The 26,043-nt window shown below is 39.6% G+C and overlaps 1 protein-coding gene and 1 long non-coding RNA gene across 9 annotated transcripts in view; one reads left to right on the top strand and one right to left on the bottom strand.

Annotated features, from left to right (window-relative positions):
* GRID1 (glutamate ionotropic receptor delta type subunit 1) overlaps positions 1 to 26,043 on the bottom strand; it is an 887,376-nt gene that overhangs the window by 706,452 nt on the left and 154,881 nt on the right. The window lies entirely within an intron of this gene.
* Positions 5,674 to 26,043, top strand: part of LOC121926496 — a 33,225-nt gene continuing 12,855 nt past the window's right edge. Inside the window, exons 1-2 of the long non-coding RNA XR_006103029.1 lie at positions 5,674 to 5,775; positions 13,260 to 13,379. This is a non-coding gene — a long non-coding RNA (uncharacterized LOC121926496). The remainder of the gene's footprint in view (positions 5,776 to 13,259; positions 13,380 to 26,043) is intronic.

Below are 26,043 nucleotides of genomic sequence, written 5' to 3'. Positions count from 1 at the left end.
CTTCTCATATTCTACCTTCCTGTTTGCCTTTAGCTATGTTTCTTCATAAGACTTCTGTTGTTGTCCGTGCCGGGCATTAGCTCATAACCCCCTTTCAAGTAGCATTTATTTTATGCTTTTATATGCCACTATGCATTCATGAGGTAATGAAATTACATGGTTGTCAGTTATGTAGCATTTTTAAGAAAATCAAGCTTCTGCTCCTTTAGTGCAGCTCCTTATGCACATTTCCGTAGCAGCTCAAATTTGTGCATAATGATTTCTTTTCAATAAATTAAATAAATAAAAACCAATCAGAATGTGCATCTTGAATTGGTATTCCGTTGCCACTTTGTGATTATTATAAGGACAAAGTCGTTTCTTGGAAGTTGTTTAATGCATGTCTAATCCTGCTGTTTCATTTGATTCTGTATCCACCGGTTCTTCCTGGGCACTCTGCCAATGGAATTTATCCTCCTACTGACAGTTGTTCTGAAGCCTAGGTTTATGAGAAGCTTCTCGACAAAGAATTGGGAGAGTTCACTCCAAAAATAAAAAGAAGGCTTACACTGGGCAAACTAGTTTTCAATTAAGACTGGGCTGGAATCCCCTCCTTCCTCATTTTTCAGGGGGGTGTCATTAATTCCTCTCTCATGGGATGTAGGGAATATCAGTAACTTTCTGTAGGGAAAACAGCCTCAGAGCATCCAACAAAAGGGCTTCTCTGGAGGTGGCAGAGGTCTTTTTCTTCATTTTTAACAGAGGGGAAATGTTTTCCCACGCAAAAGGCAAGTGGCAAACCCTTTCAATTTGGAAGAGAATGTCTAACCAGCAGTCCTGGATACAGTTGTCTCTACTGGCCAATGATGGGAAACATACCCACCCCCAAGTTTCTGGAAACGATGCTAGTATCATTGGCTGCTGAAGTCAACCAAGCCATCCCTGGAAAGGGCAGCAAAGGGGTTCCCCCCCCCCTTTGTTAACAAAAAAAAAGTTGCACTGATGAATACATGTGTGGTGATTCTCCAACCCAATATTATAAAAACTCAAACACCATAAAAACTATTAGACAATTTCTTGGGCCCAGCAATAACCTGAATATGAAACAAAGTAAAAGGACCACTCTGTACTGTAAACAATGCAGTTTATTTTAAGAGGCTGATTCCTGTTTATGGCTCTATGTGGCCAACATGCTCTTTTCTCACCACTGTTCTTTTTCTCCTCTCAGGCTTTCCACGTCTTCTTTGCCAACCCCATCTTGCTCTGTTGCCTCTGCCCTTTCTCTTTCTGCTTGTCTCCCATGGTTTTGTCCTATTTAAATCAGCCACAGCCATACAATTGTAATGTTTCTCCCTCCTTCACAGTCTCCATTAGGCTCTTGTGTTCACCAGGAAAATCCTGGCCCATCCACTGTCCTGGACCAATTAGAGTGGCTATGGTGGCTTCCTGAATCCTTTTCATACTTTTTGTGTCCAGATAGTAACCATGAAGCATTAAGTTGTCACAAAGATACACACACACACATCTGACACCATCAGCTGCCCTAAATTGGCACATACAATTCTACTACAGGATTGAAGAAGGAACTATTCTTCTGTTTGGGCAGCCCTTCAAATCTCTTTTTACCACATATTCCTTTGACATGCCCCATCTTCACATTTTGCCACAGCCAAATCTGCCCAGGAACTAAGTTGTGGCATCCTTCGAGGCAAACCAGAATGAAATCAGTGTGCCTAGACCTCCAGAGAAATCTGCATTTAGCCAGAGACGTTGACAATCTGAACAAATCCGATGCCATCCAGCCAGGGTTAAAGCAAAACTGTTTAAAGGATTTGTTCACCGAGAGATATTACATTACAGTTTTCATTTATCATGTTTATACAAAGGCAGATGTTTCAACAAAGCTTCCCATATTTCTTACTTGAGGGGGATTATTTTATATATCAAGTTTTCACTATGCATGAAAGATAGCAGATTGCAAGCGCCAGAAATGTCAGTGTTTGTATCAACTATGGCTGCTGCCACACTGCAAAAATAAAACCGTTTGACACCACTTTAATTTCCATGGCTCAGTGCTATGGAATTCTGATTTGTAGTTTGATGAGACACGAGTCACGAAAAGTTAAATATCTCACAAAGCTACAACTCACAGAATCTATAGCTCTGAGCAATGGAGAGTTAAAGTGGTGTCAAATTGCTTTATTTCTGCAGTGTGGCAGCAGCCCCTTTCAGGCATCAGGCACTCACTCTCCCTATCTTGTCTGCCAATACAACTAGAAGTGTGATGGTAGCCCCACCATCATGACCACCAATATCTATAGGCTTGGCTGCTGAGGCTGCCTAAGACCAGTGGTAACAATATCTTTTCAGTCATATCCATAGGCAAATGAATTCCTAAGAACTGTAGCATTGCAAACGTCAAGCATTTATTTGTTAAGGAAAAGGGTAGCCAACGGTGCAGCCCTGAGGCTACAGGCATCTCATCATGGCCCTTTGCTTCAGGCATCACATTCATATGTGCTGCCATCTGCACTGTAGTGGTGCCAGGAGGAGCTGCCAAGTGGAAAATAAAACCTGTTCCTGTTGGCATTCACTGCAGAAACAGAATTCTCTCACATTACAATGCTACACCATTTCCCAACAAAAGAGTGAAGGCATTGCAGTGGGGACAAGAATCACAACAAGGAAAAATTCTAGTGGCAATTAAAACAAAATTACAGGATTTAAACGTATGCAACTTGGGTTACTTAAAAGCACTCCACTACAAAATACTAAGCAGTTTTACAGATATACACACATACACATGTGTACATATCAAACATTTTCCGAGTACATCAATTTTAACTTAGCATTCTATTTGAAGGAACGTTACTCAGAGGTAGTAGCATCAAAGAACATCTGACTTCCATAGAGGTTAGGACTAGAGCCTTCTATGTTTAAGATATCAGCCAAAATACCTATTTTTATAAGACACTTGACTCTTATAATCACCAGTGATTAAAACCACAGTATTAGTTAACAAGTGTGTATATATCTTCTCCCATCTATATTTTAGGCAGTAGTGACAGTATTTAGGGTCATGTGTTATCTGATATTTTTACATTTTTCTAATGACTAAAAGATTGATAATTAAAAAAATACCTTGCCTTTATTCCTTTTTCTATAAAATGTACTAATTTTTTTAATTAGCACACATTTACCAAGTTTCCATCCATTATTCCTCTTCTTTTTTCCCCTTCCCCAAGTTTTAAGTCAATCATAACTTACAATATATACTCAACTATCAATCAACCTCATGTATAAGTTGAGGGCAGGATTTGGGACCACAATTATGGAGTCGAAGGCTTTCATGGCCGGCATCCATAGTTTTTTGAGGGATTTTCGGGCTATGTGGCCATGTTCTAGAAGAGTTTCTTCCTGACGTTTCACCAGCATCTGTGGCTGGCATCTTCAGAGAGTGCTTGCCTGGAAAAAGTTGGGTGTGTGTGTGTGTGTGTGTGTGTGTGTGTGTGTGTGTATTGTGTGAGCCTGGGAATGCAGGAGTGATTTGCATATGTATTGTCCTGTGCTGCTGGCAGGCCTCAGGCTGGGAGGCAAATGCAAAAAAGGATTAGTGTCTGCTAACTGGTGATCATTTTCCCAGCAGATAATGATTACCAATTAGTAGACACTAATCCTCTTTTGCATTAGGCTCCCAGCCCGAGGCCTGCCATCAGCAACAGAACAATACACATGCAAATCACTCCTGCATTCCCAGGCTCACACAGTGAGTGAGTGTGTGTGTGTGTGTGTGTGTGTGTGTGTGTGTATATATACACACACACACACACACACACACACTGTATACCCAACTCATTTCCAGGCAAGCATTTTCTGAAGATGCCAGCCACAGATGCTGGCGAAACGTCAGGAAGAAAATCTTCTAGAACATGGCCACATAGCCGAAAAAATTCACAAAAAACTACACAATTATGGATTTTAATATGACCCATGGATAAGTCGAGGGTAAAACTTAGTGGCATGTTACAAAGGATCTAAAGGATGAAGCAAAGGAAAACAATGCCAAAGATCTTAACAAATTTCCAGCAGGTGTAACTGTGCTCACGCTAAAGGCTGGATGGATGAGAGAGTAAAAGGGGGAGGTCAGTGCTTCCAGGACAGATTACACTCTTGCTTTTCACCCAGGAATGGATGGCTCATTTTTTTAATATGAGTTAAAGTACAGTACTTACATTGACCGATAGATAAATCAGCTCATGTTTTTGGGTCAATTTTTTGACTAAAATGTCTAGACTTATACATGAGTATATACAGTACCTAACATACCTTCTGTTTCTGACTGCCTTGATTGAAAGCTATAATTTCCTCCTTTAAAAGTAGATGAAAACTGAGGGTTGTGCCCCACCAGCCAGCACAGCACATTGTATAGAAGTACACCTCAGTTAACAGTTATTTGACCACCTAACACCTGTTTTAAAATGTCTTCACTGGCTGCAAATTAGCTTCTGGGTGCAATACAAGGTGTTGGTCATTACCTTTAAAGCCCTACATGGCTTGGGTCTGAGTTACTTGTGGGAATGCCTCTCCCTACATAATCTGCCCCACACTCTCAGAACATCTGGGAAGAATCTATTAGAACATCAATCAACCAGACTTGTAATGATTTCCCAAAGAGCATTCACTGCAGCTGCTCCAAAATTATGGAATAGTCTCCCTGAAGAGATCCTTTTCGTTGCCTCCTTGGAAGCCTTCAAGAGGGCATCTCTTCCAGCGAGCTTACCCGCCTGACCTTGTGTAAGAAAAACTCTTCCACTTTTTGATCACCGTATAATTGTGTTGTATTGCTGTATGATGATGAGCTAGTTTTAATGTAATTATTTTTATTGCATTTTATTGATATGTTCTTGTATGTATTTTATGGGTTGTAATCCCGCCTCTATTCATTCTGGAGAGGTGTGAAAATATAAATTATTATTATTATTATTATTACTTCTTTAATAGAAAAGAAGTGAAATGACAATACAACAAAAAGTAAAGCTTGCATTGAAATGAAATTCATTATGGTCAATAACCAGCATTAGAAAATGAACATTTTAGAATCTTCTAGAGACCATCTGAAAGCTTCTTCCAGAATGCATCCAGGGATTGCTTGTTTTGTTTATCACCCTCTTATGATTTCTGTTTTGATGGGCAAACTTCTATAACAATGTTTTTACAATCTGATAGGGGCAGCTGGTGAATCAGGCTTATCTCTTCCTCCTTATCTCTATGTTTTGCTGTTCATGCATGCTCAGCAAGGGATTCTGGGGGGCAACTGCCGTTTACCATGACCAATGTAGGTAGGTGTATACAGTGGTACCCCGGGATACGAATGCGCCGGGTTACGAATTTTTCGGGATACGAAAAAATCCCATAGGGATTTATTGCTTCGGCTTACGAAGGTTTCTTCGGGTTACGAAAAAACCGCGGCGCTATTTTCCGCCACCGGAGGGCAGCAGAGAGCTATTTTTCCATTAGCGCCTATGGGAATTCGGCTTACGAAGGTATTTCGGGTTACGAAATTAACTGCGGAACGAATTAATTTCGTAACCCGGGGTACCACTGTACTGCTACAGTAGGATAGGCCAGAGCAGAATCCCATTTTTTCTCAGCTCAAGCTTTTTGCACTGTGTACTGCATATTCACTGCTGCAACCCACCAATGAATAGTCTCCAGCCCTATTTTACCATCCTTCCAATACTGGTGTTGCTAAAATATTTTAGCTGGAAAGAAGAGAAGAAAGTAATGAGGAATTGGGTGAGTTTTGTGAAAAGGAATGTTACTGTCAGAGGCTTGGTTACCTGGAATATGTCTGTAGTAGAAAGATAAGAGCTAGCAAAACTCCACTTTATACAAACCTTTTAAATCTTCTTCAGCTATAGAATATTTTTTTCCAGGGCAGGAGCAATGATGTAATCACCAGAGAGTCATCAACAGAACTTACCTTGCTCTGGCAAATGAATGAGGCAATAATGAGGCTTTCAATTTTACTATGATAAATTATCATAAAAGATGCAAAGGGATCTTTGTAGCACCTTTGAGACTAACCGTGCAAAAGAAGCTATAACATAAGCTTTCGTAGAAATGGTGTACTTTTTCAGATGCATGGAGTGCAATTATAATCAAGGGCCCTTCCTGGGCAACAGTTCACACCATTCATCTGAAGAAATAGACCTAGTCTACGAAAGCTTACAGTACAACTTCTTTCATACAGTTAGTCTCAAAAATGCTACATGAACCCTTTGTATACTGATATTCCAGTCTATCACGGCTATGTCTCTGTATTATAAACGATGTAAGAGTGATGAAAACAGCCAAACAGAGCATGGGCGTTTCATTCCTATTCTTCCATGTTTTATTTCATGCTAGAAGCTTAAATTGTAACATTCTTTGCACCCAAAAAAAGTATTTCTAATTAAAAGCTTATGAGAGAACTAGAGCCATACAATGTTGAGAACTGGAGAAATTTATTTCTGAGTTGCTGCAAGGAAAGCACTGAAATTCCTTGTGTGTCCTATGGCTTGCAAAACAACTGCAAGGAACAAGACCTTCAAAAGATGTGCTCCTGTCTGAAAAGTCCAATAAACATCCAATCTCTGGAAACCCATGATCAAAATTTAATGATTTGAAGGCTAGCCCTGCTTCCAGTCTACAGGGACAACCAACAACATAATACTCTTTGCAGGACAACTCCTATTTTGCTTGCAGACATTTTTCAACTTCTGATGGACCTGCATTTCCAGCACGGTGACAAAGGAGTCTTAGGTAGCTTGGAACCACTATGCACAATTCCTGCAATGCAACAAGCAAAGCTGCCTCAGGGGTATTATGGCTGCCATCAGCCTGGCATTGCAAGAATCAGCTCTACAATGGATCTTGCTGGGCACTGAAGTATTGGTCACTGCCCAAGAACACTGTATCTTGGTCCCAGGCCTGCATACTGTCCTAACCAAGCCAGCTAAAGAATGACAATGTTATCAGGATGGTCCTTCTTACTGTTTTGGACTTGTTTTGAATGTGAGGTTTGATTTGAATATTTTAACTAGTAACAAGGCTTTAAATGTGTTTTGGTTATGTGTTTGGGATTATTATGAATAGAAAAAAATGGGACAGAAAATAAAACAATTAATGTAAACAAATTGCAGGAATTATGAGGGTAGCAAGTAGGAAGGCTGTTTACAGGAGTAACAGATTAAAAGTTTACACCAATGTACCATTTACACACACACACACACACACGGTATTAAATCCAGTTTTGATCATTTAGCTAGACTATACCTTTGCCTGTTGAACACTGCTGTCCTAAAATCACCTACTCTACTACTGTATTTTCAAATTACATTTATACAGGAAAATTCATTGCTCCTGTGCCAAGTTTCCCACAATTTTATAAGAAAAATCTCACTCCTGTCTTCCCTGAGCTCTCCTTCAATGCAACTCCTAATTGCATGCAATTACCTTGCCAAAGCTAAGCAGGTGTAGATCCTGTCAATCCTAAAATGAGAGATTATCTGAGAACCCCATGAACGCCAACTTGACTTCCATGTCGGACAAAAAGTGGATAAATATATGAAATTACATCAAAGAATAAAGAAAGGCAGTAAGCCAAGGCAGCAGAAAATTTGAAATGGCCATGTACAATTTGATCAGCAACCACTTGACAAGACACAAACACAGTGCCTCTTCATGTTCTTCCACCAATGAAGTGCAAAGTCAGCAGGGCGCTTCAATTTGCAGTATGGCGGCAAAAAGGCCGTGAATCATTTTTTAAAAAGTGATCCTGAGCATTAGCGGCAATCAGAACATCCAGCAGATACACACACACACACACAATCTTGTTTTAGCTTGGCTTGGGAAAAGATTGTCATACAACACTGCCATGAAGCCATAAGCTTTCTTCATACCTGCAACAAAGATTTCATTTTCCCTCTTGCTTGAGCATCCATCAAAATGTGTTAGTTAACTTACAGGTGATTAGTAAAAACATACCTTTAATGGAAAAAGCCATTTCTGCTCATTTAAATTCACAGGATACAAATTAACAGCACTTCTGTGAGCAAGGACATTTTGAATTTAGAAGGTATTCTTTAAAGGTATATATATTTATTCCATATCCTATCCAAAAGGCTCAAAATTGTTTAGGATATGTAGATGAGATAGATTTATAGCGACTAAGGTAGACGTTCCATATATTAATGCTAAAATAAACCACTATTCAAACTGCTAGAACAAGCCACGTGATACACTTAAAGGAAGTTATGGTGGGCCTCCCTCCTCTTTCGTGGCCAAGAGGTTGGGCTATGGGGCTTTTTACTGTTGGTTTGTTTTAATGGGTATTTTAATTTATGTGTATTGTTGTTTGTATTTTTAACCTGTTGTGAGCCGCCCTGATCGAAGGAAGGGCGGCATATAAATAAAAAATTATTTATTTATTTATTTATTTATTTATTATTATGAAAGTTCAAACTTGCTGACATCATCTTTACGTGCATCTCGCAAAGTGAATAAAACTGCTGTTGAATAAATGATGGTAGTTTCATTTATTGATTTCATTACCATATTCAAAAAAGATTTTCCTGCTTTTTTGTCTACAGCATCTGTATTATTTACTAACCACAAATTTTCCTGTTTCAATGTGTTCCATTGCATCCTGCCTTTCTGAGAATGGCATGCCAGAAATTATGCTCCATTTAACAGATTATGAGGTTTCTCTCCCCATCATTTGCCTTGAAACTTTTCACAAAGTTTCGATCCTTCTGTCCCAATTTTGAAGATTTTAAAATTCATTCATTACAACTGTAAATTCAGTTATTAGTGTCAGTTACTAACTGACCCCCCAGAATTCACAGAACCTGCATAGGTTTTTGACGTACCAAGTTCCCACTGATTCAATGTGTATACTCCAGTTAAGACTAACAATTAGACCTGGGCCAGACAATTTATAGGGCTGTTCACAGAAATCTCTAACTGGCTTACACAATAAAATCCCTTAAAAAGAATAATAAAAATAGACTTGTCATTTTCTTTTCTTCTACATTTATAAAGCCAATTTCTTTCTTTTCTACATTTACATGAGTTTTATCTTCATTGAATCTCATGCAGCTGAGAATTTAAGGACCACACTGTAAGATGTTTGCATATACCAGGGACAGGTAAGGAGGCTGAAATTTAGTATCATTGTAGCCCAAAACAGTCTTATTATGAGGAAAAATAGAGGCAAATTACACATAGAGCCCATACAGACAGACCAAAATAAAGCTGCTTCGGGTCACTTTGGAAGTATGCTGTTTAAATGATGCCTGTGTCCTAAAAGGCTGGAAACCTTGCCAAAGCCACGCTCCCATCCTAAGGACTGGAGCACAGCTTTGGCACAGCTTCTGGCATCTTAAGATGTGTGTTTAAACACCATACCTCCAAACTGACCCGAAGCAGCTTTATTTTGGCCTGTCTGTACAGGCCCATACTTACCTCTAGTATGCAAAACTGAAGATAGGAATGCTGGTTAACACTGGCCTGTCCACCAGCTCCCAAATGGGATATACTTCTTTACTAATTTTGTTCTTAAAGGTTGCAACAAGTAATTTTAGCAATTTTCTTCATGTGAAGAGAAATTCTTCAAAAACTGAGCAGCTTTCCATGCAAAACTCGCACATGGGAGTTTTGTTAAGAAAATAGCATATTCTGTACAGAAAACTGAAAAATCCATTATGAAATGATGAACTTTGCGTGCAGAAAATGTTGTCGTTGAGAGATCTACTGTGCATAAAATTCATATTTTTTCCTCACAGAAAGCAACATTGTGGGAGGGAGAATTTTTCAGGAAATGGTGTTTTCTTTGCAACAGAAAAGGAAAAGAAGATGTATGTCAATATGAGGATTCCTGTCACTTCATGATTTTCCACATTTTCAACCATTCTTTGGATGTACATGATTCTTCTTTCCATCCCTACTCCCAGCACACACACACATGCAAATGCCCTCCTTTAAGAACTACAAATAAGAATGCCACCAGATCATTGCTTGTTCACGTGAGCCCAGCACTTTTGTGACACCATTGACATCTCAGTCCTCTCCTCACAGCCTCTTCATTAGTACCCTGCTTAGAAGCCACCAGCATTCATTTTTTGGCATATTCATGAATTCACTAACAAACTGCTGATAAAAGGTGAAACAGTGCTAATTTTGGAGATGGGACAGAGCCAAGAAAGCTGTATATCAATTCTACTGATCCCAGATTAAATTGTATTGAGCAGCACCAGTGGCAATATACAGATCTCTTTTCCACAGTGTCCTTTTTACCTTTGAAAACAAGAAAAGGCTTTTACATCAAATCTACTGATGCCTACATCTGTCTAAACAGGCAATCCTGAAACCTCAACGAAACAAAGAGGGAAAAAATCATTTAGAACTGGGCCTTACAAATCAGACAAATCCACAATAGATTATTTTTTAAAAGGAAAAAAAGCCAAGTATCTTTTAAAAACACTGCCTATAGTGAGGATACCTTCCTTATAGTAATGGACAGCAGCATTATTTGGATAACTGTCTTAGCAAGAAAAAATGAAGAGACAGGAAACAAAGAATATTCATTATAGATTTCCATTCATCTTTTCCTTTCATCTCGTAATCGGAGCAAGCTACCTTACTCTTAGCAAACTGTAATCAGTGAGATCTCTGTTGCAACATTCTGCAAGCCTGCAAATCTAGACAAATTATTAGGAAGAGCTGCTCTTAGCCCAGTCCTTATGGCACACCAGCCACTGATAGATCACCTATAGGTCCAGCAATGCAATTTATATCATAGCATACAAATGTCCAAGATGCCATATTAAGTAGAAAGTTAAAACAATTTAATTGATCTTTGCATGTTTTGAAAACCAGAAATCTACAATATTGATAGGAACAAATTGGAAGAATTATCCACAGAGAGCTTCAGTTCAGATAATCACAGTGTCTATGGTTTGTCAATTTTTGCAAGTGAAGTGTAATCTAATCCAAGGACATTGGAAATAAGAGAAAATTTCTGGACTTGACATCTTAAAACCATATGGTCTGAACTTGAAAGATGATACCTAATCTCACTTGCATACAGGTGAGAGATGCCACACTTCAGAATATTCTATCCTCAGTATTCTGCAACTGCTACATTGCCTACAGTATTCTTTTGACTCACATTAGAGTAGCTGAAAGCAGCAGACATTGAAACATTTTCCTCTACAACTTCAATATTTCTGTTGTGTTAAGTCAGTGTAAGAAATATATGGTTTGACTGATCAATTGCATCAAAACAAAGCTGTCTGAGATGCTGGTAGATACTTTAAAAACAGTCTGTATATGTGTAACTGTATCAGTGTATGAGTATTTTAATTACTATTCTCATCATTTCATCCCTCTTTCCTGTGCCCTCAAATGGGAATGCCATTCAAAGAAAGTGTTGCCTAGAAGTGGGGAAGCATTTGAAAGTAATTCTCTGATGTGTGCAGTCACAAAACAGTGAGAGCAAAGCCAAGCTGTTGATCTTCTCCTGCCCTCAAATGGCAGTTCACCCACTTGTCTGTTGTTGTTTGGTCACTTCTGAGGCATCTAAGGATTTATGAACGTACACAGTGAGAGGTCAAGATGCAAGGCCAAAGCAACAGACATTTGGAGAGGAACAGTTTAGGGACACAGGGAAGAAAAATGGGTTGATGAGACAAAGAAGGCATGTGAGGTAAATCAGTCAAAGGCAATGGCTGGGGCAGGAGGGAGAGAGCAAAAAATAGCCTGCAAAACACAACCAGCAGTGAACAGTGAATGGAAATTATGTCTGATGCTCACTCATCAACATATCTACAGTTGGATGAGACCGTCTTTACAGTGATGCTTCCTTACACATGCACATCACTTAATGGGCATTATTTCTAGGACAGCAAATTAAAAATAACAACACCACGTAGAAATACTGAGGGCAGAACATGTCTTTTTCTTCCCTTTGCCAAATGCTTATTTTCAAGCGTTGCTATATGCTTTGAACGGCATTTTCCAAAACCACTCACCAAATGGCCAATTCTCAACAGCTAAAAATAACCATAAAAGTATACGCTATTTTGCTTAAGCCATCAATAAAGCTTGCTATTCCATCATGCCAGAGACGCATGATTATATGAGCTTAATGGACACAAAACTCAACAAATTTTCTTATGATCCAGATGCTGCTACATCCATGCTCCATTTGCCTCCACATAATGCCTTTCCATTTTCCTTCCTAAGTGATATACCAATTGTCCTTGTTCCCAGGTTCCTTTCCATGTTCTTCTTTGTTTAAACAAAACTTGGCGCTGCCTTGCCTGCAAGGAGAAGTATATTTCCCCCACCCCATCCCTGTTAAACTCTGAACAACTGTTGTTTGCTTCGGAGGGTAACAGCTAACTGACAGCCCTTTGCTTGTTATTTTACTTGTTAATTATCTGCCAGCATTGCCCACATATTTCTACTTCCCAATAGCAGTGTACACACTGTGAAATGCTGAATTAATTATACAGCAGACTATATCGTTATTAGTCACGTTACCCAGCACGGTACTCATGCTAAGATGCATTTGGATCCAGCATGCTGAGAAATACACAGTACTGTGGCGGGGGGAAATGGGGAGGGGGAGCAAGTTTCACCCCATGTAATATACTACTTTCCCTTAGCAATTTTGATAAATAATACTCTGCATTTATAAAAACAGGGGGAAATTACCGTAGACAGTCCATATGAAACAATCAACAAAAGGTTGAATGATATAATTTTATACATTGACTTGATCAGTAACACGTGTATAAAAACTTGTGTATTTTACCTTACGGACCACTACTCCAGCTGGTGAATGTGTTGCCTAGAATATTCTGAAAGATGTCACACAAAAAGTAACTTTTCCAAGCACCTACCTTCCTTCCTTCCTTCCTTCCTATCTGGGTGGGGCAGACATTAGTCTCGGTCAACAAAAACAGAAGAGACTCTAGTGTCTCCTCAAATGGATTCAACAGGTCTACTCTAGTTGGGATTAATAATTGGGTTTAAGCCATATATAAAAATTATATGACACATTCTTGGGCTTCATGATTACAAGACAAGTTAACATTAGCAGTGCTTAAAGTGGAAGATAAAGTAGTCCTATGTTTTGAAAAAAACACACTAGTGTTATGACATATCTGATAAAGTAATGAAAAACATTCATTTCTGCATGAGCACATATGCATGCCTTGTTTTGTTCTCAGAATGAGTGATTTATGGCAGCAGAAGATGCTGCTGGTGGCCCAGCAGGATGTCTGTGAAGATAGCTACTACTGTGCAGGAACACAGAGTTCTATATCTTCCTGGAATATCTGGAGCAACAGGTATATTCTTCACATTGTTTTAAGGCTGATATAGCCCAGTTCTAATGCAGAGCACAGCAGACATCATCTGGATTGCTCGCACCAGAACTGGGATTGGGGACATGCTTTGTCTGAACTGGATGATGAAAGAATGAGAGTGGGGGTAAGAAACATGTCTTTTGGCTTGTGCAGACAAGGCCCTAGGGAGGGGCTAAATACCCCAAGACACCAGAACCTGCCTGATCTTGGAAGCTAAGCAGGGCCAGCTCTGGTTTCCACTTGGATGGGAGACTGCCAAGGAATATCAGGTGCTGTATGCTATATTTCAGGGGAAGGAACTTGTAAAACCATCCGTGCGTATTCCTTTCCTGAGAAAACTCAGTGAAATTGATGGGGTCAGCAAGTGATTTGAAGACACATAGATTCACTACACCCTTGATATGGACTCACCACTATTGGGGATCTGGAGTAAGCTGTACTGGTTGTAACAGAAGAGGTGACAACAGTTCCTTTTTTGTTGCAATGCCTTCTCAGTCAGAGGAAAAGGAGCAAAAGAAACCGGAGATGTTAGGGACTACTGAGCTGGCTGTAAAAGAGAACTGAGTTTGCCTCATTCTTGTTAATATCTGATTCATACAGGCGTGTGCACACACACACACACACACACACACATCACATCATATTATTTGTAACCTTGCAGACATCCATGGCAGCTGATCTCACAATGAGCTTTGCAGCCTTTTCAGATTAATTACAGGACCACAGGCTGCTTAACCACAGTATGGTTTCAATGCAACCCATAAGTGGGTTTTTATGGAACACATCAGAAGGCATGTTTAATTTCTAAAAGCTTTACATACTATACTACAAATGAGAAGTAGGAAGAGGGGGAAAAACCAGGCACTCTATAAAACATAAGGGGTTAAAAATGGGATGTGGTAAAGGGGGGAAAAGAAATTCTAAATCACAACCACGGGAGAGAATGCTTTCTAGAAGGCAATGAGTTCAAAAATCCAATGAGAATGGGAATGAGGTACATAGGTAGTTAAATCTTATGAAATCCTTTGTGGGTACAGTCACAGTGAGGTGGGTAAGTATATAAATTTACTGAAATTCTTTGTTCCCCACAGCTAACACAGAGCAGTTATTTCCAATTATTACACTTCTAAGTAGCTATAGTAGCTTTGCTAATATAAATTTATAACTAGCTTTTCTGCCACAAGTGCACAATTAATACAACTAAAGTTTTTTTAAAAGCCACAGCTCCACCAGAATAAGTAACAACTGCACAGTGATCATTCACATCCCTATAGGCTACCTATTGTTTAACCTTTGTGTTAAATATGATCCTAGCACCATCGACAACTCTGGTTATAAAGAACAGGTGAATGATGTGCTAATTAAGATGCTACTTATTAGAAATAATGAAAGTCAAGTAAAATTAAGATTTTACCTAAGCATATTTATATTCCATCACAGCCGACACACTAAAGATGAGGCCATCCAATTTTGGCCTTACAATTTTTCTGTCAGAGTAGTTTCAACAGAAACAAAACTTGTTGAAGGTCACATAGTTCTGTGCTCAGCACAATTTGAATCCAGACCTCCATACTACACTGTCTAGCACTCTGTGATATGCCACTAGTCCTATTCCAACTGTGCATATACAGTTCCTAATGCAACAAGCCCCAATCCAGCAACCACAGCTGTCTGAACACAGACAGCCTGCGATAACCCACCCGTCAGGAGAACGGATAGCATTTTTCCTCTCTCACAGAAATAACACTGCTATTCAAGGATTCTCTTTAATATCCCCTTAGCAAAAATGTTACTTCAATCTCAGGATCCAATTCTCCATAATATTTCCCCCTCTGTAATGCTATGAGCTGGGCCCCTGGTGCCCTTTTACACAATACAGTGACAATACTATGATACCGCTTTGACTGCCACAGCTGTATCTCATTTAATTCTAGGATTTGCTGTTTATGGAGGGACATTTAGGTACTCGGCTCCAATGCTTAGCCAAACTATAAACCTCGGGATTCCATAGGATACCACCATAACAGTTAATGTTGAATCATAGCACTATAAATGTGTAGGGTGAAAGGGCTCCAGTTCTCTGGCTTAAACTCTCCTTATGTTTTGTGGCCAGCACAGATACTACATATCTTAATATATATTTACCTCTGGCATAACTAATGAAGAAGTGTGTCTGTGTGTGGAACCAACAACTTTACTTTCCACAGAAGTAAAACGAAAATAGCACACATTTTCAGTCTACTTGCTCCTTTTATATTATGGTTTCTTGCACGATTATAGTCCTTCCAAATGAAAGCTGTGTCTTCGTACTATATACACAAAAACATTTACAACCTATGCAGAACATCACAAGAGTAAAATCATGCTCCTTCCAGATGTTGCCGGTCTTCAACTCCCAGCAGTCCTAGCCAGTGCAGCCGATAGGGAGGGATGCTAAGAACTGCAGTTCAACAACACCAAGAAAGCTGCTCAGTCCTCAGCTGTGCATTAGCCCACTCTATCTATCTCTGCATTGGTTTTATGTGGTTTAAAATATAATCCATACAAAAATCTTACTTAAATCCATAGTTTTAATTCTTTATTCTCTCAAAATATCCATTTCTAAAAGCATTTTGATAGTCTCCCTATAGACACCTTGTGCAACTGAAAAATGCATTGCAATATTCAGGGAAAGTATCAGCTAGTGAACAAACCAAGTTCCAATCCATTACAAACTGGGTGGCATAATTCATATCCATTTTAACTTTAAGCATCAAATTCTCACAGCTGTTCCTTGGCATGGGGAAAAATACGAAATAATACAACAAAATGTCTGTAGACCTATGTCGTACGTAGGCAAAGAATTGCACAGTTTTGCTGCAAACAAATGGGAATCAAAAAGTCAAAGGAATCGTGAAAGTGAAATAATCATTTTAACATGAAACACATGAGTTCACATCTGCCACCACTGGAAATGCACTCCAATTCCCATGGATTGCTCACAAAGGATATCCCAGTCTGAAGTAACAAATGGCAAAGTACCCTATTACAAATAATGCACCAATAAAAAGCATGTTATGCAACCATTTTCACAGTTACAGCTTCATATGGTGATATGTTAAAGCCAGCTGAATTTCCCCCTATATTATAATTCCACATAATGTATATTACCTTAATAAATATTTAAACTTATTAAATCATTTTTAATTGCTAATTTCTCCCCCACTGGCGTATACTAACAACATTCACCACCAATTCAGAAAATTTCCATTCAGATTATGGTTAACCAGTGAAGAACTCCCAAAGGCATTGTGCTGAAAGCCTTTAAAAAAAAAAACAGCATTATTTAATACAGAATACCATCCAGGAACATTACAATGCAATTTTCTTTACTGATTTCATATAAAAATCAAGACAAGCACACATACACTTTGTCAGAAGCCCCCCCCCTTTTTTAGAACCAATTCAAGTAATCCAGTCTATGTCTCAATCACTACAACAGCAACTCTGATTAAAATGCAGTTCTTGCCATCAGTTCATGTTTTACTGCTCCAATCAGTAAACGGTATCCCATCAGATAAAAATAACTTAGAAAATGAATAAATTCCAACTTCTGTCATGCTCTGCCTGGGCTCTAACACATTCTGCTAGACTACACCCATAATCAATCAAGTTCCATCCTGGCTTCACTTCTCATTGATGCAATACCTGCAAAGTCCATCTTTAGCCTTACAGGTCCTATTTTAGGAGATTATTGCATGCAAAAATAAAGCGAGTGACTTTAATCCTCGGACTGTTCCAATTCCCTGGTTCTTTTTCAATCTCCTTGGATGGTCTCCTTTCAGTCTCCTGATACTTTCCCCTAGGCTTTGCTTTGGCACTGTCCTTCATGAAAAAAGGGCCTCCCATCTTCTTGCAAGTGCCTCCTAGAGCCCCTTAACAATGGCAGCTTCTGAACCTGTGCATATACATACCCTCCAACATGTCACTGATGAACGCTGAGACACGTGAGACCAAGCAACATCAGAGTGTGGTTAGGAGGGCAAATATTATTAATGATTAATAATGAACAGACAATCTAGGTAAAGCTGCAGCGGTTACCTTTTGCCTGGATCTACAGAAAAGGGCAAGATTCTGTCCTCTCCTGTCCTCCTTGTCCCATGAGTCAATTGAGTACAGGCTGAACTTAGTTTGCAATAACTGAAATAAGCCAGAACAAAGGTAAAGGGGGGAGGGGGAAGTGAGAAAGTAACAGGGTGTACAGACCAGCCATATAGGCCAGCATGGGGGCAGAATGGGGGAATGGCATCCACATGATGCACTCCCCGACTCCGCCCTCATGGTGACATGACGCCACATGCCACACCACGCAGGGGGCAGCATCACAGCTCTGGTGCTGCATCCAGATGATGCAGCACTAAAGGATTACCAAAAAGCCGTGGCACCAGTGGCTACAGCAATCTTTCTGCAGTGCAGAAAGGAGCAGCTTTTTGCAACTCCTTTTTGGAAAAGTTACTGGACAGGTAGGCTAGCATTTCTGGGAGTGATAGTCCAAAGCAGTAACTTTTACAGACTCTGGCTCATGACATATTGGACATAAAGAAATGAGCAAACATCTCTGCAATGCTCGAAAGGGAGCCAAAGAATTCTGTCATTTTTTCACCTTGCAGACTAGGAGGCAGACTTGGAAGGTAACCAGGGTCAGCCATGGGTTGTCAGCCCTGGAAGACTGCCAATGAATACCAGGGTGCTGAAGTCTGTATTTCAGAGGAAGGAAGGAAGGAAGCAAGGTATTCAATACCACCTCTTGCCTAAGAAAACCCTTATTCGTGGGGTCACCATAACTCAACAGGGAACTTGAAAGAACAAAGACACACAAACACATACCTGTATTTCAATATCTTCCATTATCTTTGTCAAGACTTTAGAAGAGTAGCCCTCACTGGGAGGGGTTTTTCCCCTGCCAAAAGCTGTACTAAATCCTTCATCATTGAGTTTTTGAGTAATCTTCATGTCTGAGCAAATTTTTGTTTGTGCAACTAGTAGCCCACATTTGATACTTGCTACAGGTATGCAAGGACATGCAACCATTCCATGTAATTTGACCCTCAGAGGAAGGAGAATGTTTTTGTTCTTGAATAATGTCCCAATAATTAAAAGGCTCCTTCCATTAAGGGAGGAGGCTCAGGTGCTAGAGGTGTGTGTGTGTGTGTGTGTGTGTGTGTGTGTGTGTGTGTGTGTATATATATATATGCCAGTTCCTTCTCCCTCCTACAGTCCCTGTTGCCACTCTCTTGTTGTTCCAGATCATCCTGTACAGCAGTTGTTTTCATAGAGAGATAGGGAAAAACTGATCCCCCCAAAACTCTTATACACAATTTTGCAGTCTCAAAAACTTCCAGTCTCTATTAAAAGTGGCATAGGGCAGTAGCAGAGGTAGCAGCAAATAATCTGTGAATAATCAAATCCATAAAAGTCAAACCCACAAGTGTGGAGGATGACCATTAGTCATGTTAAGCCATTTATAAAGTTCAGGGCCAGTCATATATTTAGTTGCTCCCAATGCTAATGCTTCTCCTGGACTATATTATGTCAGGCTGGCAATGAAAGAATGTGGGTTTAAATACTCACTGGGGAAAAGAGGGTGGGGGACTCCTTGCACTCCAAAAAAATGTATCAAGGACACAGCTAGGCGGTATCCTTTTCTTTCTTATGTGAAACAGTGGTGTCACTAGCTAGGGTGTTACCCAGTGCAGAAGACTGCTGGTAGACTCCCTTGTCCCCCATCCTTCCCCAGACACTATGTCACCCTGGCTATGCAAGGGAGGTGGCAGGATGGCACAGAAGGGGTGCGTTCACCCTTCCTGCTGCTCCACTGTTGGGCTTCTGTCCCAGGGAAAAAAGCCCAGTGATGGCAGAGTCGGGAAGGGCACATTCTTGCCCCTCCTGCACTGAAGGAAGAGGAGGGCCCAAATTGGTGCCACTTTTCCTCTGGGGTATCACCAGGTGTGGTCTGAACCCCTGCCCCCCCCCCCCTTCAATGCTGCCACTGATGTATAGTCAGTATTTAAAACCAGGCCATTCCATAGCTACCACACTCACTGCTAGAATCCATGAGCAGCTTTTACCATTTGACTCTTTTGAAAGTATATACCAGTCTTTAATCATGCTTGATATTGCCAATGTCAGTATGGAATGACCTCTCCTTAGAGGCCATCTTGATGCCTACATTGGTGTTGGTTTGATGCCAAATGAAAACATGATTGCTTTTGTAGCCTTTGGAGCCTCAAAACAACCCTGTGACAAAGGGTGATGCTAGGAGAGAGTTGGAGATTCAAGTTCCCACTCTGACTTTCATGGCCTCTCAACTTCTACTCCCATAACCTAATCCCTGCACCACATTGGCTTTCTATTTTGCAGCAATGCACTTTTGGTTGTGTTACTTCCTCCTTTTCACTTCAATAGTATTTTTTCATAATATATTTAAAATATTGGGGGTGGGAGAGAAAACTGATAACTTGTCTTTAGTTGCATCCTGTTTTAATCTTGTCTTAAGCAACCTTGGGTCCCTTATCAAGAAAAAAGTGGGATATAAAATAAATAAATAAGTTCAAGATCCTATTTCCAATAGTCATACTCCTACTTATGTATGAGGAGTCCCAGAATGCATTCTAGTGACGCATTTTTACCATATATATATATATATATATATATATATCAATGACCTTCCATAGCACGACACCCTCAAAATGCGTTGGAATACAAATAGCATGGTCAGTGCTGCTGCCTGGCAATAGTGGGTACAATATTCTAAAACATTGTGAAAACACGTCTACCTTAGGAGATATGATAGGAAGCAGCCCACCCTCGTTGCTTTAAAGCGGCTGCTGAAAGGATAGCATTTTACATTTGCTTGCTGACTTGAGCTGGAGTTGAACCAACAATCTGAAGGGCAAGAGGCTCTAATTCCTTGTCCCTTAAGGTATGATTCTCCCTCACAGCTTGTAAAAACCAAATACAGAAACTCAGTCAAATGAAGCATTTCATGTCTCAGTGTTGACAGAAAAACAACAAGCGTGCAGATCCAAGTCCCTTTGCCGTGTCTACAGCTTGTAACATTTCAATTGTCTCACCAACAATACCTCATCTCTAAGGAGGTGGTATTTAAGCTTATGCACACAGTTTGTTCTTGTCGCTTTAAAGCGGTGTGATACAGCCCTGGCTTGTCACACAGAAGCCAATGTAAAGGCATAGCCACGTGCCTAATCTTAAGTATTGCCTGTGGAATCGTTCATGTTTGAACAGAGGTGCATTACTCAGACAGCTTGTAGAATAATGGCATACAACAAGACTCAGTCAAATATTAATCATTTCCTCACAGAAACATGTATTTTCAATGGGAGAGATATTTGGCAAAAATAGATGCTGCTTTGAATTGTTTTTGAGCAGTTTTGTGCCTTTTTTTCCTTCCAGCACTGATTCTGCTGCTTAATCTCAGCAGTGTCTTCCTCAGATATAACCACACATGCCACATCTCTAAATACAACCAATATGTACCTATAAATGCATCTAAAGTGAACCATCTCAAGGGAGTAACTTGAATGTCCCTGCAAGTTTCCAAACTGTCAACTGCTTTGAGCAGCCTCTATAGACCAAAAAGCTTCATCAGCCATGAATGGATGAAAAGCCTTAGTGAATCAAACCAGTGTCTCACACATCCTGTTTGACCAAGTGGCCAACCTCTAAAAAGAAGACTACTCTCTGATTGTACTTAGAAAAACAGGACATGTGGTCATGCTAAAGGGACCTCCATATTTATTAGCATGATGAGCCCTTTCACACTACAGAATTATAGCACTATATTCCACTTTAACTGCCAGGGCATTTGAAATCCTGGGATCCATTGGCCTCCCTAGGGTTGGTGTCACCTTGTGCGGTAACTCATGGTGTCACCTCTCCCCCATTGAACTCCTCCCATATCACACCATACAGAAGCCTTAGTGATTTTTTTGTATTAATTTACTTATACATTGAAATTTCCATATATCACTGAATGTATAATAGTTGTGACGTAAACAACAAGCAAAATTAAATTTATATCTTTAAATTACGATATCATACACATAGATTAAATGTGTTTACATATACACAGTTTCATGTGGTTAAAGTGAAACTTTGGTAAAATGTGGTGTTTTTAAAGAAAAAAATGAGAAATTGGTTTTAAAAAAATGAATTATAGGTTTTTGAAAAATTAAAATTTCAAATTTGAAATTTTATCATTTTAAAAACCTCTGGGGTTTCTCCTTTCTCCTCCCACTGAGCCTCACCCCACTCACATCATCTCTTCAGCATTTTAAATAGATACAGGCAAATGCCACAGCCCATTTCTGCCAAAATGCAGATGTCTGAGGAGCTGTAGTATCTCCCATCTGTCAGGAATGCTTTGATTTGCATTTCCTGCATGGCAGGGGATTGGACTGGATTGCCATTGCGGTCTCTTCCAACTCTATTATTCCATGATTCTAGGATGTCAGCTGGTGCAGTCCGCATCCACTGCACCCCCTAATCACACCACTGCTGGGATCTGCAATTTATAGAGGGACATTTAAAATTCTCATCCAGAGAGCTGTAGCACCTCACCAAACTATAAACCAATCTATAAAGCTCAGGATTCTATAGGATGTTGCCATGCAGTTAAAGTGGAATCACAGCACTGTAACTTTGTAGTGGGAAAGGGCCTTATATCTCTGAGTGCCAAATACCAACAGAAACAAAATCAATGGTCACTACCATCATGCCAGATGTACAACGGGGGCATCTTCCTGGTCAGTGCTATAAACAAAATGGTAGCCAGATAGACTTATACAGCATGCCTGCGTCATACGCGGGTGTGCTTTACGTGGCTTGAGCATACGTGCTCAAACCACGGGGCATGCGCAGGGCGGAACGGGCAGCGCATCCCATTCAACTGGGGTTTGAGCATAGGCGGAATTCACCTTACGCGGAGGGATCCGGAATGGATCCCCGCGTAAGGCGAGGGCCCACTGTAAAAGCAATTCTAAGGTTCTTAGAACAGCATGACCTCTACAACTTACAACACAGGGTTTTCAAAGACATCTCTTTCTTTCAAAGACATCTCTGTGATACTAGCCATGAAAAGAGCAGTAGTACAAACCTGTTGGCAGTTTCCTGACCAAGAAGCAGCCTGATTTAAGAAAAGATGTGGTACCAAATAAATTTTATCAGCTATGTATAGACTGGGTGGACTATGCCCCAAAGAGGACAGATGCACCTACAATCTCCAGAAGCTATCTGCTGTGGGACAGTTGAAATGTCTCATGATCACAAAAACAGAATGTCATCCTGTGTGCAAGCTTCTCATAATTTTGTTTCAAATACAGAATTTCCTGCTTTCCATGATCTCTGAGTGATTCACAAGGTTACAGGGAACCTAGTCAGTTAAGCAATAGGGCCATTTCTAGCCTGTTTTTTAAAAAGGAATTTCATTTTTTGCCAATTTCATTCTCAAAGGAACCAACAAGTAAGTTTAGCAATTTTCTTCCCACTGTGAGAAAGTCTTTCAAAACCGTGACAACTATTCACAGTTTATTTATTCTGTGTAAAATTCACACGCAGTATATTTACACAGGAAACAGCAGCGTCTGTGTAGAAAATAGCACTTTCTGCACAGTTAGTAGTGTATTTTTTTTGCACAGAAAATAGTATTTCTGTTCAGAAAGTGCCATGGGTCTGGATGAATTCTTCACAAAATTTACAAATTTTAAATTTAAATCAGCATTTTCTGCATGGGAAAAAGCATTTTCTGCACAAAAATAATATTTCTAAAAATGTGTTTCCTGTACTGAAAATGTTGCTTTCTGCTCACAACACCCACTGACAAATTTTACGCAGAATAAACTCCAAATTTCAAAGATACTAACCAGTCCAGGAGTACAGGGTTTCCCATTTTCCCATTTGGGGAATATTTCCACATGCAGCCTCCCTTCTGTCCCTACTGTTTTTATCACTGTTATGTAACTTGGATTTCATTTGACCATATAGCCCTCCTGTTCATATAGATAATCAGCTAGTTTTATAATAGGAATAAAATCCCTGGGAAATGTAGAACAAGAGCACTTCATTGACATCCATGGTGCTAGGGAAGGACACAAGCCATATCACTATCTCCAGAGGGAGATAGGACTGGCGATAACAGTGCAAAGCCAGGGGCTGGCTGTGTCCCCTAACCTTACTATCCCCAAGCAGAAGTAGTCTCAAAACAACATTTAATGCTCATAACACAAACACTTCTATTCATCTCTGTTCAAAGTACTGATATCTATTATTCATACACTGTCTTTGTGTCAAGGGTTCACCATGGAAATAAGCTCCTAGTCTATGTAACACTCTTTATATAAAGGTACTTTATACAAGCCCAATGACATTGAATTCAAGTAAACATACTATCAATGGCAGAGATTTAACAGCTTTCAAAGGCCTGTCTTGCCTGTTTTTATTGTGAATAGATCTTAGGTAACAATAAAGATAAACAATTGAACATTATCAGGAAAAAGATACCAGCAACAATACTGTGTGGCAGCAATTTAATGAAGATGTTCTGTAGCCACAACTGTTGCATAAATTCTGAGCCAATGAGTATAAACACATAATTTATCATGATGCTTGTCTGTCATTAGTTTACATTCTGTATGGGCCCAGGTTAAAACTTGGACAGTTACTTTTAAAAGGTAAATGGTTACAGTTATAGCATATATCCCTCAAGCACCACAGCACCATCATGCCTTGATTCTAGCATGTGAAGAAAGACCCTCCTTTGGTGGTTCCCAACCTTTAGTCCTTCAGATGATTTGGATCTCAGCTCCCATAATTCCTGACTATTGGCCATGTTGGCTGGGGCTTCTGAGAGCTGGAGTCCAAAATGAATGGAGGACGAAAGTTGGGAACTAACTGCCCTTGCTTTGGCCTTGAGGGAGAGAAGAATAGCAGACATTTGTTGGATTTAAACCTCCCTCCATCCCTAAACATCCCCTTATCCTTGTGTATCATGTCTTTTTAGATTCTAAGCTTTAGGGAAGGGAATTGTCTAATTACTATTTGTAAGCCATCCTGGGAGCTTTTTTGGATAGCAGGTGGATGCAAATGTTCTAAATAAACATATAAATAATATCCCAGTAATTGGTCACCATTGCAATTGCATTTTATTCAAAGGTTTCTTGGGGAAAACATCAAAATGTAAATGATACAGAGCTGCTGACCCATGGCACCAAATACACTGTCATCCAACCCATGTTCACCTTGACACCCACTACAGACCACAACTCAGTCTTGAACTTAATATTCCTCCTTTATCATTTGGTTACTAGGCATTCTCATAACTATTAGACAGCTAGAGTTAAACCGTGAGTAGCAACTGAACTTATCCCTTATAACAATTAGCCCTCATTAAGTTACGATTGAAATGTGATGTAATTCTAACTTATCTCCTGAAGCAATGAATTACTTTTGTGCCTTGGCCCAGACCCAACATATGTTAAAATAAACCTAATAGACTCTCAGTATAGCACCGGATAAAGGTGGGACTATACTTTTACAGGATGTTTACCACAGGGATCAGAGCTAAAAAGGTTAATTATCCTTGCTCTTTGTAAAAGCTCTACGAATTGATTCAAAACTGAACCAGTGCCAGAGTCTTTGAAAAGTCCTTTGAGGCATACAAGAATTCTTCTGAGATTTCTGCAGGAGGGGGAGGAGTGTTCAGGTTCATAATTTTTTTCCCTTCCATCAACCTTGTTAAAGTTAAAGAGGCTTTTAAAGTTCAAATTTGACCTTTAGAAGCAGGAAATTCTGCTTCATATAGTACAACACATTACAGGAGATGGAATCAGCTGGTCTGTAGTTGAGATTACATCTATGCCAGCACACTGTGGTAATTTAAAGTAAATCTGATAAAAGACAATGTGTGCTGAAAGGGGTATAATTTTATATCACAATCTACGAAAAAGAAGGTATTGCACCACGTATGAAAACGAGGCAATATGATAATGGCTCCACTGCCAAAGTCATCACTCATTGCCTAGGAAGTGAACTATTTATAGGGACAGAGAACATTTTCAGGTGGGAAGAAGATAATGATTTCTTGCAAAATACCAGCCCTGTTTTCTTTGATGACGCATTCATACATTGAGCTAGAGTAAGCATGGATTGATCAGTCTATTTCCAGTCCAAGTGAGTTTTGCATGTGATTGTCTATATGCCTATTCTACCATCCATCCATGCTTACTCCAGCTGAATGTCTCCTCATTAAACCATTAATTTTAAAAAAAATCAACACAAAAATTATTACATAAATAAATATATGAATATCTACTTTTCAGCTGATTTTCCTCACAAAATACGCATTTCTATATGTACATTTCCAGAGGTTTTTCATCTTTATCATTGTTTCCTTTCAAGTCATTTCCGACTTATGGTTCTCCAAAAGCAAGCCTAACACTGGGTTTTCAAGAATTTTGCAGGAGTGATTGCCATTGCCTTCCTACAGTAAACATGTAGGAATATATTTTGGTACATTTTTCCAGCCAAGTGTATCTTGAAGACATTTGGAGAAGTAAGGTATCTGAAAGATTGATTACATTTAGATTTATAT

This window comes from Sceloporus undulatus, chromosome 3 (assembly GCF_019175285.1).
Source record: "Sceloporus undulatus isolate JIND9_A2432 ecotype Alabama chromosome 3, SceUnd_v1.1, whole genome shotgun sequence".
NCBI classification, from domain to species: domain Eukaryota; kingdom Metazoa; phylum Chordata; class Lepidosauria; order Squamata; family Phrynosomatidae; genus Sceloporus; species Sceloporus undulatus.
The sequence above is the reverse complement of the archived record's forward strand: the minus strand, read 5'-3'. Positions and strand labels throughout refer to the sequence as shown.